The sequence below is a fragment of the Dermacentor albipictus genome, chromosome 8, assembly GCF_038994185.2.
Source record: "Dermacentor albipictus isolate Rhodes 1998 colony chromosome 8, USDA_Dalb.pri_finalv2, whole genome shotgun sequence".
In the NCBI taxonomy this organism is placed as follows: Eukaryota; Metazoa; Arthropoda; class Arachnida; order Ixodida; family Ixodidae; genus Dermacentor; species Dermacentor albipictus.
Window position 1 is genome coordinate 90,494,030 of NC_091828.1, and position 15,700 is coordinate 90,509,729.

The 15,700-nt window shown below is 48.6% G+C and overlaps 1 protein-coding gene across 1 annotated transcript in view; it reads right to left on the bottom strand.

Annotated features, from left to right (window-relative positions):
- Nucleotides 1–284: 284 nt before the first annotated feature.
- LOC135911357 (uncharacterized) overlaps nucleotides 285–15,700 on the bottom strand; it is a 371,373-nt gene continuing 355,957 nt past the window's right edge. Inside the window, exon 6 of the transcript XR_011507986.1 lies at nucleotides 285–355. The gene's annotated coding sequence lies outside the window, so the exon portion shown is untranslated. The remainder of the gene's footprint in view (nucleotides 356–15,700) is intronic.

The following is a 15,700-nucleotide window of genomic DNA, read 5'->3' on the forward strand; positions in this document are numbered from 1 at the left end:
AAAGCCTTATGTGCTCCTTGAAGTGAAAATCCGGACCGGTGCTGACATCTCATGGCAAGGAAACTGACGTGACCAAGGGATGAGGTCACGTTGCAGCCGCTCGGCCCCGACGTAAATCGCGACGACGCCTGCCCGTTCTGCGGGCACATCTCCACTCTAGCGCACATGCTCTGGGAGTGCCTGTAGACATACCCCTAGTTCATCAAGGTGGCGTAGGATCCGCTTCTACGTTGCCCCGCGCTGGACAAGAAAATCCTGGCTGTCCGGCGTGCTCGCGATTGGGCCGGTGGGCTAGAGAAGCCGGTCCCGACGTCGGACAAGCCCGGTGCGCGACCAGTTCGAATTCTCGCCGGACCTGCAATAAAGTTTCTTCACTTAAGTCTCAGGCAAGGGCACATACGTAGCCAGTAGGTTCGAAGTTAGGTGAAGTGCGGAGTCAGGCGCTTTCTGTCCGCTGATTCATAAACGACACGCTGTCTGCTCTGGTTGGCTACAGCCCAGTGAGCCAAGTAGAGCACACAGCATCATAGCCTGTGCCCGGCACTGCACTCGTCTACACGAGCCTGCCCGAAGTGCACCTAAAAGAAAGTAGCACTATTAAAGTGAGCCATAAAGTGCTCGGATTGACCTCACATTGCTTAGGGTGGTTCCTGTAAACAAAGTATAATGATACCTTTGAAAATGAAATTTTCTTCTGAGTGTGAATCGAGCTCTGTCCTCCGGGATGTCTGACGAGCGTTCATCCAGTCCCGTGCTCCAGTTGACTGAAGAAGTGCCTAGTGCGTGCATCATGACACCCGTCATTCCTCGCGGGCAAGCGAGCACGTTGAGACGCTCGGCGCCTTGAGAGTTGACCTTACCGAGACGCAGTTAGAACGCAGCCGATAGCTTGCGCGTACAAGGGACGTGCGGAAAAACGCATTTAACCGAAGGGACTACAATGCTTTCGCATTCCGACACGTAAGCATTCTTAGGTGCATCTGTCAACTTGTTTTTCGAGCCACTCGTGCACTGTAAAAATTTATCCTGGAATCTAAGCCATGCCGTGACTCTAAGACGTACTTGCACCTTCCTAATGCGCAACAGTTTCCTTGCGTAGTGTTAAAAGTAGTTTATCAAACAGTGCTGCAGGACGAGAAATGTCCTGTAGGAACATAGTTATTTAGTTAAAATCAGGGACGTTTTCTGAAGCGGTAGCGTTCGCCAACATCCTGCTACGCGAGGTAAGGGGAAATAGGAAAATTAAGGGATTCTAACTAGGATGCAGAAGAGAGTGAGAAAATAAAAATAAGATAAGACAACTTCATGTCTTTATTTACATCGTGTATCCAGCTCGCCCAAACATGTGTCATCTTAACTTGAATGCTGTGTTTTTATACTACCTACACTAGAGCCCGAATACCACCTAGAATTCTAGGATACAGCCAGATGATTCACGCCAATCCAACAAGAAATCTAGAGCTTGACATTTGTTTCGGTAGAGAACACCAGAGAAATAACGTGTGCCTAAGTTGGGTCGGGTCCGCCAAGATGCTGACGATTGCTGTTCGGAATGATGAATCATAGCATCCGCCCTCACAAGACTAATTGTTTCGTCGAGGGCGCTTCACGCGTCAAGTGTGGCCGAGATGGGCATAGCCATGGAGGCGGGGAGTAGAATATGAGTGTACGCCAAGAACATGCCCCTTACAGCTTTCCAAAATCTTTATGCACCAGATAACTTGGTATAAAACAACCTGCGACAATACCCCGTCCCCCTTCCTTTGCGCTACCTTGGCATCGATTCTGACATACTAAACGACTACTTATCTGATCCATGCACTAGTGAAGCATCGCAACTGTACGTCTCCGTCAATTAATTCATAAAAATTTACTACTAAATAAATACACGTATAAGGCATTTATCAGACTATATACCTACACAGACTATACAATCAGACTATATATCTACACAGGCAACTTTCAAGTCTATATCATTGTCGAACTGGCTAAAATTTTCGCCGATTGTTCAGTAGTTCCGTGTCAAGTTCCGGAGTGATCCCCTTGTAATTTGGTCGTAGTTGAGCACCTGCATTCCTGGCACTGAACTCAGAGTGAACAGCGCTATCACGAGGAAATTGTGTGGTCACTTCACCTCTCTCTAGCGGCACTGTTAGGGCATACTTACATAGGACCTCCGTGAGAGCCAGTGCCCGTGCGGACTTCATTGCCAATAGCCACAAGGCCAACGTGAATTTGTCGGCTGTGTGCCGAACGTGACGGGCGATCGCATTATTCTAATCCCATTGAACTGTTCCGTTCGAACGCTGGAAACAGAGTCTCATTGTACACGGAAAATATTTTCGGTGTGGATAGTCGAAATATTACAGCACACTAGTTGGCTCCAATCTTCTCTGCACTCCTCCTAGAAATCGTACCTACCCACGAGGGCGTGTTTGGCCATCGTTCGCAATGGGAACATCACGTTCAGTCCTTGCTTACTGGTAACTTACTGGTCAGTTCAACCTGTATGATAATATTAGTGATTATAATTCGTTTTTTCGTAATGCGCACGCATTCGTTGGTGAGCCCTCCAGCCCCGTCATGCGAAAAGTGTAATGTCGTGTGTGTGCACAAAAATGCGTAATTTACAAAGATAAGACCCTTAATCATTATGATAGCGTACATGTATATGATTGTTGCTTTTTAAGCGATAAGGAACAATGTAACGCAACCAAATTTAAAGAAATGAGCACCTATAGAGGAACATAGTGCTGCTTAGAAAATGCATTAAGCTTGGGCCAGCTTAAGTTTGGGGGTGGGCCAATGTGAAATTTAGGTGTGGGTCAACTGAAATTTGAGGGTTGGCAAACTACAACTTACGGGGCAGTTCAACTCAAATTTGAAGGTGTGCCAACTTGAAACCTGGGTGAGCGCCGAGTTAAATCTGGCTTCAGAATGTAGCCCAGAATGCGCCTTCAGCGTAATCTCTTGCATTGTTTTGTTCCGCTTGCGTGTAAAACCATTAATTTCCCTTGCCTTTGCCTTTCTCTTGATGTTCATCTCCGGAAAGGCCCGGAAATCTGCCTTGGCGAAATCTCAGACCGTCCTTCTCAGAACGACCTCACCTCAATTTTAGTGTGGCACGGAGGGCATCAAACACATTTACGTTTGTTTCCGTCATTCCTGTAACTAAAGACGCCATACATCGCAGTTATGAGATTGAATACTCAAACAAACGTCATTTTCGCAAGTGGAGCAAGTAAGGCGTCTGTAGGGTTAATGATCATCATCAACATTATTATTATTATTATTATTATTATTATTATTATTATTATTATTATTATTATTATTATTATTATTAGTGTTGTTGTTGTTGTTGTTAATATTATTATTATTAATTATTTGTTTTGAAAACTTATATACACTTGCCGGGAAGGGCAAGCGAGGAGCAGGTTGGCAACTGCCACTGCAACAGGAAATACGCCTACCTACTCTGCAGAAAGGGGTAAACAGAAACATAGAAGATGTGGTAGATAGGAAGGAGTGGAGGAAAGAGGAAAGAAAGAGCAATATGAGAAATCTAAGAAAATAAAGTAGAACACACAGTGCCGGTCAGGAACAGTAGGGCTGGTCACTGCAGGTTACGCTACTAAAAAAGTTAGAATAGAAGAAATAGTGCTTGAGGTGGCGTCATTTCTAAAGAGAAATAAATTACAAACGTGAATCTAAGTTACCCGCTTCTAGAAAAGTCAGGAGAGTACGATGAGCCTGATCGCGCCGAGACGCACACCGACTGGGGTAGAAACATGCGTCTAGTGTCGTACACCGCAGCCCAAGGAGATGATAGTCGCTGACAAATTAAGGCCCTGCACTGTGAAATGAGATGTTCAAGTGTCTTGCAGCAACCGGAAGACGTACACAATGCACTAGCCACACATTCATATCGCTATATATGGTCGCACACGTTTGCACAGCCAACCCTCACGTTGAGTACTTGCACGATGAGGTAAGCCTCGACCGCGAAGACGGGGCGGCAATTGACGTTCTATTTGCGACACGCTGGTCTCCATGCTGCTCGAGTAGGAGGTGACGAATAGGCAGACCAGTACCATCATGCTTGCGCAAATTTCTGGGCGGACGCAGCAGTAATGAGCCCAAACTGAAGCCAGCCTGATCAGACTCTTCATTTTCGGCGATCCCTACGTGTGAAGGCGACCAATGGGCAGCGAGAGATCCCCACTTTATACGTTTTTGTTGGCACAGTGGTCACAAATAGAAACTCTATCTGACTGCGTTGTAATCTGCTAAGGGCTCGGAGTCAGTGACGATGGCAATCTTTGATGCGGTTAACTCCTCGTCGTCAGGACTGGAAACTTTTTTGCGTGCTTTAATTTTGGATATCAAGGCTTTTAACGCCATAGTCGGCCGCTAAACTACAAAGGAAGGCACACGCCGTTGCTGAGCCCGAGGTAGCGAGCTCGATTCCCGAGCGCGGCGGACGTACTCCTCTCCCAAGATTTCGACGCCTGTTGAAACTCGCTACGAGACTCCACGAGGTACCCAGATCCCACGTAGCCCAAACCCGTGTGGAGTCCTCAAAGAAGGCATAAACGCAGGCATGCAAGGCTTGAGCTTGGCTAGCTTGGCAGACTGCGTTGACATGTGTGCATCTTGAGGCAGACTTTGTTTGCAGCGTAGTGGCGACGAGCTGCCATGTTGATTGCAAGAGCCGGCCTGGCCGTGGACGTGGGCGTGTTGGTAAAGGCTGCGGAATTGGCAAGGACGGCCACCTGCCAGTAGGGCGCCAACCACGTTGTTCTTGTTATTCTGATTGCGCGTCCAAACACCCACAGTGTGGGATTGGCGGACATTGTTTGCTTGCTTGCTTATTTGCTTGCATATCATACCATGGCGCTTACTCACTATGGGAGGTTGGCAAAGAAGCCGGTGGTAATGGAGGGATTGGGGGCCGTGGGGGAGGGGGTGGTATAGTTGGTTGGCTTTCCTTAACGAGTTGTTGTAGTTCTTGTTGTTCTTACTTCGAAACGTGGCTCGAGTTATCTACTTGCCTCCCGAGAGAACCTAAAACTCGTCACCACCATATCAACGGTGGCTATACAAATCTGCGTGATTCAGTCAGTGATTATGTCTGTGTAGTTGTACTCCTTTCATCGGTGAAGACGCGAAGACGTATCTAAAAGAAAGTATTCGTGATAAATTCCAAAGCAGGGTCCACCAATACATATGAATCTGCGCTTGTAGAAGCCACCGCTTCACCTCGGAGGAAAAAGGAGGAACGGTGAGCACGCGGTCTGGAATGGTACGTGCTGTGTGCTCAAGCCGATAAGAAAAAAATTGGCAGTGGCCAAGCTCGGCTAAGTGGTTAGCCATGGTTAATCTTGATTGCAAGTCGAGGTTGTTCTGGTTGTCTAGCTATGTTGCGGCGTTTAGCCAGTCATTCGTCTGTTTCCTGGGCGATTCACTTTCACTTCATCTCGTTCCGATGTCGATTCGAGGACTCCTCCTGCTTATCAGAATTGTCGCCGTCCATACTGCCGCCTGAACTGTGGTTTCGGCGCACGCGAGTTCTTCTTTTCAATCCTCCGAAATGTTATCAGGCATGCGACGCAGCAGGCGAAGCGAGCGGAGGCGAGCGCAACCACAAGGAACGCGGTGTGACGTCATACCAAACGGCGGCGCCAGAAAGGCGCAGCGCTGCGCAGCAGCTGGAAGCCTGTGGTTCGGTGCTACTGGTGGCGCATGCGCAGTAATGACTAGTGAGCGAGAGAGAGAGAAATATCCATGGCGAGGCGCGCGTTGTGACGTCATGTGCCTCCTCGAAGCACCGCCACGGCGAAATCGCAAGCTCGCGGCCAGTAAAGCTTTCGCTTTTATATACGCGGTGAGGCGCACGTTGTGACGTCATGTGCCTCCTCGGAGCACCACCACGGCGAAATCGAAAGTTCGCTGCCAGTAAAGCTTTCGCTTTAAAACATCTGGAACCTAAATATTTATGGGGTTCCAGATATTTGCACTCCAGCACCAAGCCACGATTATGACAGAGCCAGGCAATAGGAAGCCGTTCGTGCCTCCAACGCACCCAACACGGCTTGACACTGCGATTCCCCTTTACGGAGTAAGGCCATTGTGGCGCCCACCGACCACGCAACGCGGGGGCGCTAAGGTCGGCGCTCTCTGCCGGCGTCTCTGCCTTCAGAAAACCCAACGTCGAAATCGTTCATTCGAAGCCCGCATCCTTAGCGCGCATTGTGACAGATTGTGACAACCAAGGAGCTTCATTGCCAATCCTCAGGTTTTCAACAGACAAGCAGAGGGGGCAATATAGATACGTCACTTCGCAGCCATCTCGCTGACTAAAGGTGAGGCCTTGGGCATGGGTCACTTTGCACGCGAGGGTGCCGAACATGGGGATGCTTGGCATCTTTCCTCATCATCGTTAGCCATCGCGCCCATTTTTCTTCCTTCTTTCTGTCCCTCTTCCCCGTACCCCGACGCAGAGTAGATGGTACCTTATGCCGACCTCTCTTCATCTCGTCTCACTAAACCTTCCTCTCTCTCTCATACCGTAGGGAGGAGGTAGCACGACGTCATCAGTGTGTAAAGCGAGCGTGCTGCCTCCCAATCGAAAACTTCAATCGAAAGCGTTTCACTAAAGCAAGTATGTTGTTTCCGCATTCCCACATGTAAAAGATCTTGAGTTTCTCTGTCGACTTTGGTTCTATTGGGAATATAAGACTGTTAGGAGACGGGAACGAAAGTTTCTTGGAGGCTGTGGATGCGCGTGGAGGATGGTGAAATGTTAACGAACCCATAATTGCAGTTGGCCATCATTTCGATCTCCAATTTCCCATTTGTGGCCTCTTTTTATTGACAACAGACATATTAGGATAAAACTTCTGCAGAGGTAAATAACTGCATCATCTGTTTCTGCTTGCACGTTAATTTTGCACAAATTGTCACAAACAGATGACCTATATAACTGCATGTAGCCAGAAACGGAAGCGCGGCAGCACTGTGTGGATAAGCGGGGCGTAAGGTTAGACGGTTGGCTCCAATGCAACACTTGCACTGCTTCTTCGAGAATCTGTGATTGCGCCCATACTACTTCTGATATATATTGCTAGGGTGAAAAGTCCGGCGCAAGCATCGCATGGCAAGGAAGCAGGCGTGACCAAGTGATGAGGTCACGTTGCAGCCGGTCGACCTGGCACAATCTCGAAGTTGTAATAAGGTGCACAAGGGTGATTATGAGAAATTACGAGAATATTAAGGTTTATTTACGTAGGTAATTGAGCGAAGTGGAGCACATGGCATCATAGCCTCTGCCCGGCACTACACTCGTCTACTCGAGCCTACCCTTAGTGCACGTAAAACAAAGTAACACTAGTAAAGTAAGTCGTAGATTGCTCGGATTGATGTCACATTGCTCAGGGTGGATCCTGTAAACAAACCAATTTTATGCATTTGAAAATGAAATTTTCGTCTGGGAGGAAATTGAGCTCTGTCCGGCGGGATGCGAGACAAGCCTGCTTCCCCGTCGCATGCTCCGACTGACTGAAGATACGCCTAGTGCATGCGTCATGGCACTCGCCATTCTTCGCGGGCAATCGAGCGCGTTGAGGCGCTTGGCGCCTTTTGATTTGGCCTTACCGAGTGTCTTTCGAGGCGCAGTTAGAATGCAGGCAGGAGCCTACGCGGACAAGGAACGTGCGGAAAAAGCATTTAACCAAATGGACTATGATGATTTCGCATTCACACGCGTGAGTAGTCTCAGGTGCCGCTGTTGACATTTTCTTCCGACACACTCGTGCACTTTGAAAATTTCTCCTGGGATCTGGGACCCATACTTGCGCGTTCCTAATGCGCATCAGTTTCCTTGCGTAGTATTACAAGTAGTTTATCAAATAGTTCTGCACGAAGAGAAATGTCCAAGAGAGACATAGTTATAGACATAGTTATAGTTATTAGACACGTGCTAGCTCATTGCCTAGTGGCGATGAGCTCCCACGTTTATTGCGAGAGCCGGCATGGCCATGGACGCGGGCGTGTTGTTAAAGGCTACGGAAATGGTGAAGGTGGCCACCGTCCAGTAGGGCGCCGACCACGTTCTTCTGTTCGTTATTCGAAGTGCCCGTCGCTCACACCCACAGTCTGGAATTGGCGGATGTTGCTTGTTTGCTTGCTTACTCATGACATCATGGCGCTTACGGCCATGGTATTACCGCCGGCAAAGAAGCCGGCGGGAATGAAAGGGATCTGGGGCGAAAGGGTGGTATGGTTGGTTGGTTTTCCTTGACGAGTTGTTGCTGTTCCCTCAAAACGTGGCTCATGTTATCTACAGCGTCCCGAGAGAGCTCCTACTCGTCACCCCCACATTATTGATGGCTATGGATATCATCCACGTGATTCAAGTGGTGTGTCATTGATTACGTTACTTTCGTTGCATTCCTTTCAGTGAGAAGACGCGAAGGCATCGCTAAAGGACAACGATTCACAAATGTGACCCTCCTGAGGAGTTCCGAATCGGGGCGTTTAGAAGCCAGAGTTTTTCCGGGGACTTAAAAAGGGGAACGGCGGGCACGCGTTCTGAAATGGTACTTGCCGTATGTTGGAGGCGATAACAAAAACAACAGCCTGGGGAACTTTGACTTTGCTGGCGTTCCAGATATTTGCGCTCCAACACCAAGCCGTGACTAAGACAGAGCCAGACAATAAGAAGGCTTTCGTGCCAACAACACGCCCAACATGGCTTGACTGTGTAATTCCACCTTGACGGCGCGACGCCATTGTGGCGCCCACCGACCGCGCAACGCGGGGGCGCTAGTGTCGGCGCTCGCTGCCGGCGTCTTGGTGCCGGATGCGAAAGACGAGAAAAATAAATACGTGTGGTGTATTCTCGAAGCGCAAGCACGCCACTGCAGCTCCATGGCCATGTAGTATAGTTTCAGCTAGAACGCTATGAAATATTTTTTGCACTGCAATGTCGTTGACGCAGCAGGGCCTTTCGACCCACCAAGAGGTTTGGCAAGCTTCAGATCCACAGTGAGAATGCCTAGCCAGCACTGCAGTTAACGAATAGAACACCCACCGTGGATCCTTAGTGGCTACGATGTTGGGTTGCTAAGAATAAGGCCGCGTGATCGAACGTCGGCCGCGGCGACGGCATTTCGATGGCGGCGCAATGCAAAAACACCCGTGTGCAAGTTAAAGAATCCTAGGTGGTCCAAAATATTCCGGAGTCCCGTACTACGGCGCGCCTCATTATCAGGTCGTGGTTTCGGCACCTGAAATCCCGTATTTACCATTTGAAAGCACAAAACTTCGCGTTACACACTCGTAACCACCTGATGAGGTTTTAAATGCGGGACCGTTTCTATGCTTACCCAACGAGAAAAACCTTCCGTCACTTAGGGTGTTCGCTTTCAAAGGGAGCCTGCAGCAGTGAGCGACTTTACCTTGCTGCGGCCTGTCGCTTCAACTCGAATAAAGCGACCCACAAATGTGTCAGCACGTGCCGCACCTTGCCCCCTTCGCGTGTAATGATCAATATATGGGCCTTCACGTGTCTCTTCAATGGGAAACTGCGAGAACAGACCGTGCGACGCTATCAGCAGTCGGCACTCTCTGTCCGCATTGCCGATCCCTTTCAACGTATGGTGTGCGTGGTCGTTCCATACGAAGCCGCCACAGGAGTAGGGTTGATCACGGTTCATAATGTTTCGACGGGAAAGCACAAGGCGCTCAACAGCGATACCAGGTTTACAATGATAGAAACGTCATCATCGCACCAGGCACCGCCACCTTCAAGTATTCTGCATGCGTCATCAATGCACCTCTCGCCGCCGTCATCAGCAGTACGCGTCGCGGTAGCGATGTCTTCCGTACTGGTGGGTTCAAGTTTAATAACAGTGAATATGACGCCAGCTGCGCGGAGATGAGCAATTGGCGCAACGGTTACGCATACTTAGAGAACTCCCGGAGGAGTTTCCTAGTGATTTCCTTTTCACCAATCTTCAAAAGTTCGGTCACAAGCCCAGAAATTAGGGCGCGGGTTTCGCTGAGCTGGACACAGCTAAGTCCTAGACGGCGTCCTACAAGGGGACAATTCAAAGCTTTCCAGTGAAAATACGCGACCAAATGGAGGGATATACACATGGCACCACTTCCGGAGTGCGCGTTGAATCCATCGCTGTACTTTTTAAGAATGATTCGTCACCGACGACATTGCCGTGGCACCCGTAGGAGGATTCTAATAGGGCGCGGATTATAACATGCGTGCATTGGACAATACTGTCACGTTGTAGCGACGGTGAGGAACACAATATGAAAACTGTCTATCACGAATGGAACTACTTTTCTTTTATTTTTGGCTAACCTGCGCCCACGAAAGCAAGTGACACTCAAAGCAATACCATAGCGGCGAAAACAGTCGGCGATCGTCGAAATCACATCTGCGGTTAAATTAACCGAGTCGGCTTCTATACAGGACTAGTCGAACGTTCCAGCGTAACCGCTGGTGCCCGCGTGCCTTCGAAAAAGTGTTGCACAACTAGAGTAACGCATATAATGTCTTTACCCCAAGTTCGCCGAGAACATACACAACAGATACAATTAGCGATAACATTAGAGCAACTCCCAACTCAAGCGGACGCGTTTTTTGCGCTCAGCGATAACGTTAGCTTAGCTGGCGAAATGCCAGTTCCGGAAAAACTATGTGCCACTTGTGAATGTACACAACACAACTTGTTCCTCTTCAACTTACATACAATATAATCTGCACCATCTCCTTTTTAGTGCACACCGCCATCTTGCGTTCGCTTCACATTGCGGGGCCGTAACTATATGTGGTGACGCTATTTTTCCCTAATTGCGCCGCGTAGGAGTGAGAGGCTGTCCTTGTGCGCACTTGGTTGCAGGCATTCACAAAGCCCAACGTCGAAATCATTAATTCGGAGCCTGTATCCCCTGCGCGCATAGCTATTGGGGCAAGATTGTGAGAACCAATGAGCTTGATTGGCAAGCTCCAGGTTTTCAATAGACAAGGAGAGTGGGCAAAATAGATACGTAACTTCGCAGCCATCTTGCTCACTAAAGGTGAGGCAAAGTGCATGCGTCATTGGGCGCGTAAGGGCACAGACAATGGGGATGCTTTACATCTTTCCTCACCATCATCACCGGTCATGGGCCTTTTTGTTCCTTATTTCTGTCCCTCTTCCGCTTCCCCCTACGCAAAGTAGTCGACTAGAGGTAAGTACCTAAGGCCGGCCTCTCTGCATTTCGTATCTTTAAACCCTTTTCTCTCTTAGAAGCCATAGGGAGAGAGTAGCGCGACGTCATGAGTGTATAAAGGGAGCCCGCTGCCTCCCAATCGAAAACGTCAATCGAAAGCGTTTCACTAAAGCAAGTATGTTGCTTTCGCATTCGCACACGTAACCGGTCTTAAGTGACCCTCCCGACTGTTGGGCATACTAGACTGCTAAAAGTAGGGAACAAAAGCTTACTGGACGCTGCAGCCTGCCTATGCGCGTGAAGGATGGTGAAATGTTAACAAATCCTAAAATGCACTTGACCATCATTTTCAACTCCATTTCTACATTTGTGGCCTTTCACTAGTCAGAACAGACAATTATGATAAAACTTCTGCACTGGCAACAAGCTTCATCCTTCGCTTCTGCTTCCAGTTTACTTTTACATACGTTTTCACAAAAAGATGGCCTATATCCTTGCACATAACCAGAAACGGAAGCGCGGTAGCACTGTGTGGATAAGCTTGGCGTTAAATTAGATGTTTGGCTCCAATGCGACTGCTAGAAGTGGATCGCTGATGGTCTGTGAACTAGGTCGGAAATATTCCCTGAATATGCTTATACTATTCCTAATATATATTGTTAGGGCAAGAAAAGCCGGCATCCGGCGCTAACATCACATGGCAAGGACACTCACGTCACGAAGTGATGAGGTCACGTTGCAGCCGCTCGGCTCCGACGTAAATCGCGACGACGCCTGCCCGTTCTGCGGGCATACCTCCACTCTAGCGCACGTGCTCTGGGAGTGCGTGTAGACATACCCCTAGTTCATCAAGGTGGCGTAGGATTCGCTTCTACGTTGCCCCGCTCTAGACAAGCAAATCCTGGGTGTCCGGCGTGCTCGCGATTGAGCAGGTGGGCTAGAGAAGCCGGTCCCGACGTCGGACAAGCCGGGTGCGCGACCAGTTCGAGTTCTCGCCGGACCTGCAATAAAGTTTCTTCACTCATTCACTCTATTCTCAGGCATGGGCACATACGTAGCCAGTAGGTTCGAAGTTAGGTGAAGTGCGGAGTCAGGCGCTTTCTGTCCGCTGATTCATAAACGACGCGCTGTCTCCTCTGGTTGGCTACAGCACAGTGAGCCAAGTGGAGCACACGGCATCATAGCCTCTGCCCGGCACTACACTGGTCTACACGGGCCTGCCCGAAGTGCGCGTAAAAGTAGCAGTAGTAAAGTAAGTCATAAAATGCTCGGATTGACCTCACATTGCCCAGGGTGGTTCCTGTAAACAAAGTATATTAATACCTTTGAAAATGACATTTTCTTCTGAGTGAGAATCGAGCTCTGTCCTCCGGGATGCCTGACGAGCGTGCTTCCAGTCGCATGCTCCAGTTGACGGAAGATGTGCCTAGTGCGTGCATCATGACACCCGTCATTCCTCGCGGGCAAGCGAGCAGGTTGAGGCGCTCGGCGCCTTTTTATTTGGCCTTAGCGAGACGCAGTTACAACGCAGCCGATAGCTTGCGCGTACAAGGGACGTGCGGAAAAAGGCATTTAACCGAAGGGACTACAATGCTTTCGCATTCCGACACGTACGCATTCTTAGGTGCATCTGTCGACTTGTTTTCCGAGACACTCGCGCACTGTAAAAATTTATCCTGGGATCTAAGCCATGCCGTGAATGTAAGCCGTGCTTGTACCTTCCTAATGCGCAACAGTTTCCTTGGGTAGTATTAAAAGTAGTTTATCAAACAGTGCTACAGGACGAGAAATGGCCTGTAGGGACATTGTTATTTAGTTAAAATCAGGGACGTTTCCTGAAGCGGTAGCGTTCGCCAACATCCTGCTACGCGAGGTAAGGGGAAATAGGAAAATTAAGGGATTCTAACTAGGATGCAGAAGAGAGTGAGAAAACCAAAATAGGATAAGACAATTTCATGTCTTTATTTCCATCGTGTGTCCACCTCGCCCAAACATGTGTCATCTTAGCTTGACTGCTGCGTTTTATACTACCTACAATAGAGCCCGAATACCACCTAGAATTCTAGGATACAGCCAGATGATTCACGGCAATCCAACAAGAAATCTAGAGCTTGACATTTGTTTCGGTGGAGAACACCAGAGAAATAACGTGTGCCTAAGTCGGGTCGGATCCGCCGAGATACTGATGATTGCTGTTCGGAATGATGGATCATAGCATCCGCCCTCACATGACTAAGTGTTTCGTCGAGGGCGCTTCACGCGTCAAGTGTGGCCGACATGGGCGTTGCCAAGGAGGCGGGGAGTAGAATATGAGTGTATGCCAAGAACATGCCCCTTACAGCTTTTCAAAATGTTTATGCACCAGATAACTTGGTATAAAACAACCTGTGACAACACCCCATCCCCCTTCCTTTACACTACCTTGGCATCGATTCTGACATACTAAACGACTACTTATCTGCTCCTTGCACTAGAGAAGCATCGCAACTGTACGTCTCCGTCAATTAATCCATAAAAATTTACTAGTAAATAAATACAAGTACAGGGCATTTATTTTAAAGACAATATACATTCTGCGTACGTTTAATCAGATTATATACCTACACAGGCAAGTCTATATCATTGTCGAACTGACTGAAATTTACGCCTATTGTTCAGTAGTTTGGTCTCAAGTTGTGGAGTGATCTCCTTGCAGTTTGGTCGTATTTGAGCACCTGGATTAAAAAAGAAAGAAACCACTGCCCGTGCGGACTTCATTGCCAATAGCCACAAGACCAACGGGAATTTGTCGGCTGTGTGGCGAACGTGACCGGCGATCGCATTATTCTAATCGCATTGGCCTGCTTCGTTCGAACGCTGGCAACAGAGTCTCGCCTGTACACGCAAAAGATTTTCCGTGTGGATAGTCGAAATAATACAGCACACTAATTGGCTGCAACTTTCTCCGCACTCCTCCTAGAAATCGTACCTACCCACGAGCGCGTGTTTGGCCATCGTTCGCAATGGGAACATCACGTTCAGTCCTTGCTTACTGGTAACTTACTGGTCAGTTCAATCGGTGTGAAAATATTAGTGATTATAATTCTTTTTTTCGTAATGCGCACGCATTCGTTGGTGAGCTCCCCAGCCCTGTCATGCGAAAAGTGTAATGCCGTGTGTGTGCACAATAATGCGTAATTTACAAAGTTAAGACACTTAATCATTATGATAGCGTACATGTATATGATTGTTGTCTTTTAAGCGATAAGAAACAATGTAAAGCAGCCAAATTTAAAGAAATGAGCACCTATAGAGGAACATAGTGCTGCTTAGAAAATGCATGAAGCTTGGGCCAGCTTAATTTTGGGGGTGAGCCAATGTGAAATTTAGATGTGGGTCAAATGAAATTTGAGGGTTGGCCAACTACAACTTACGGGGCAGTTCCACTCAAATTTGACGGTGTGCCAATTTGAAACCTGGGTGAGCGCCAAGGTAAATCTGGCTTCAGAATGTAGCCCAGAATGCGCCTTCAGTATAATCTCTTGCATTGTTTTGTTCCGCTTGCGTGTAAAACCATTAATTTCCCTTGCCTTTGCCTTTCTCTTGATGTTAATTTCCGGAAAGGCCCGGAAATCTGCCTTGGCGAAATCTCAGACCATCCTTCTCAGAACGACCCCACCTCAATTTTAGTGTGGCACCGAGGGCATCAAACACGTTTACGTTAGTTTCCGTCATTCCTATAAATAAAGACGCCATATATCGCAGTTATCAGAGTGAATACTCAAACAAACGTCATTTTGGCAAGTGCAGCGAGTAAGGCGTCTTTAGGGTTCATCATCATCATCTTTTTTCCGTGCTTTAATTTTAGATATCAAGGCTTTTCACACCAGGACGGGCGCCTAAACTCCAAAGGAACGCACGCGTGGTTGCTCAGTGGATATATGGCGTTGCGTTGCTGAGTCCTAGGTAGCCAGTTCGATTCCCGAGCGCGGCGGAAGCACTCCTGTCCCGACATTTCGACGCCTGTTGAAACTCGCTACGAGACTCCACGAGGTACCCAGATCCCACGTAGGCCAAACCCGTGTGAAATCCTCAAAGAAGGCTTGAACTTGGCTCGTTTGGCCGACTGCGTTCACTTCTGTTCGCATCTTGAGGCAGACTTTGTTTGCAGCGGAGTGGCGATGAGCTGCCATGTTGATTGCAAGAGCCGGCCTGGCCATGGACGTGGGCGTGTTGGTAAAGGCTGCGGAATTGGCAAAGACGGCCACCTACCAGTAGGTCGCCGACCACGTTGTTCTTGTTATTCTGATTGCGCTTCCCAACACCCACAGTGTGGGATTGGCGGACATTGTTTGCTTGCTTGCTTGCATATCATACCATGGCGCTTACCCCATATGGAGGTTGGCAAGAAGCCGGTGGTAATGGAGGGATTGGGGGCCGTGGGGGAGGGGGTGGTATAGTTGGTTGGCTTTCCTTAACGAGTTGTTGT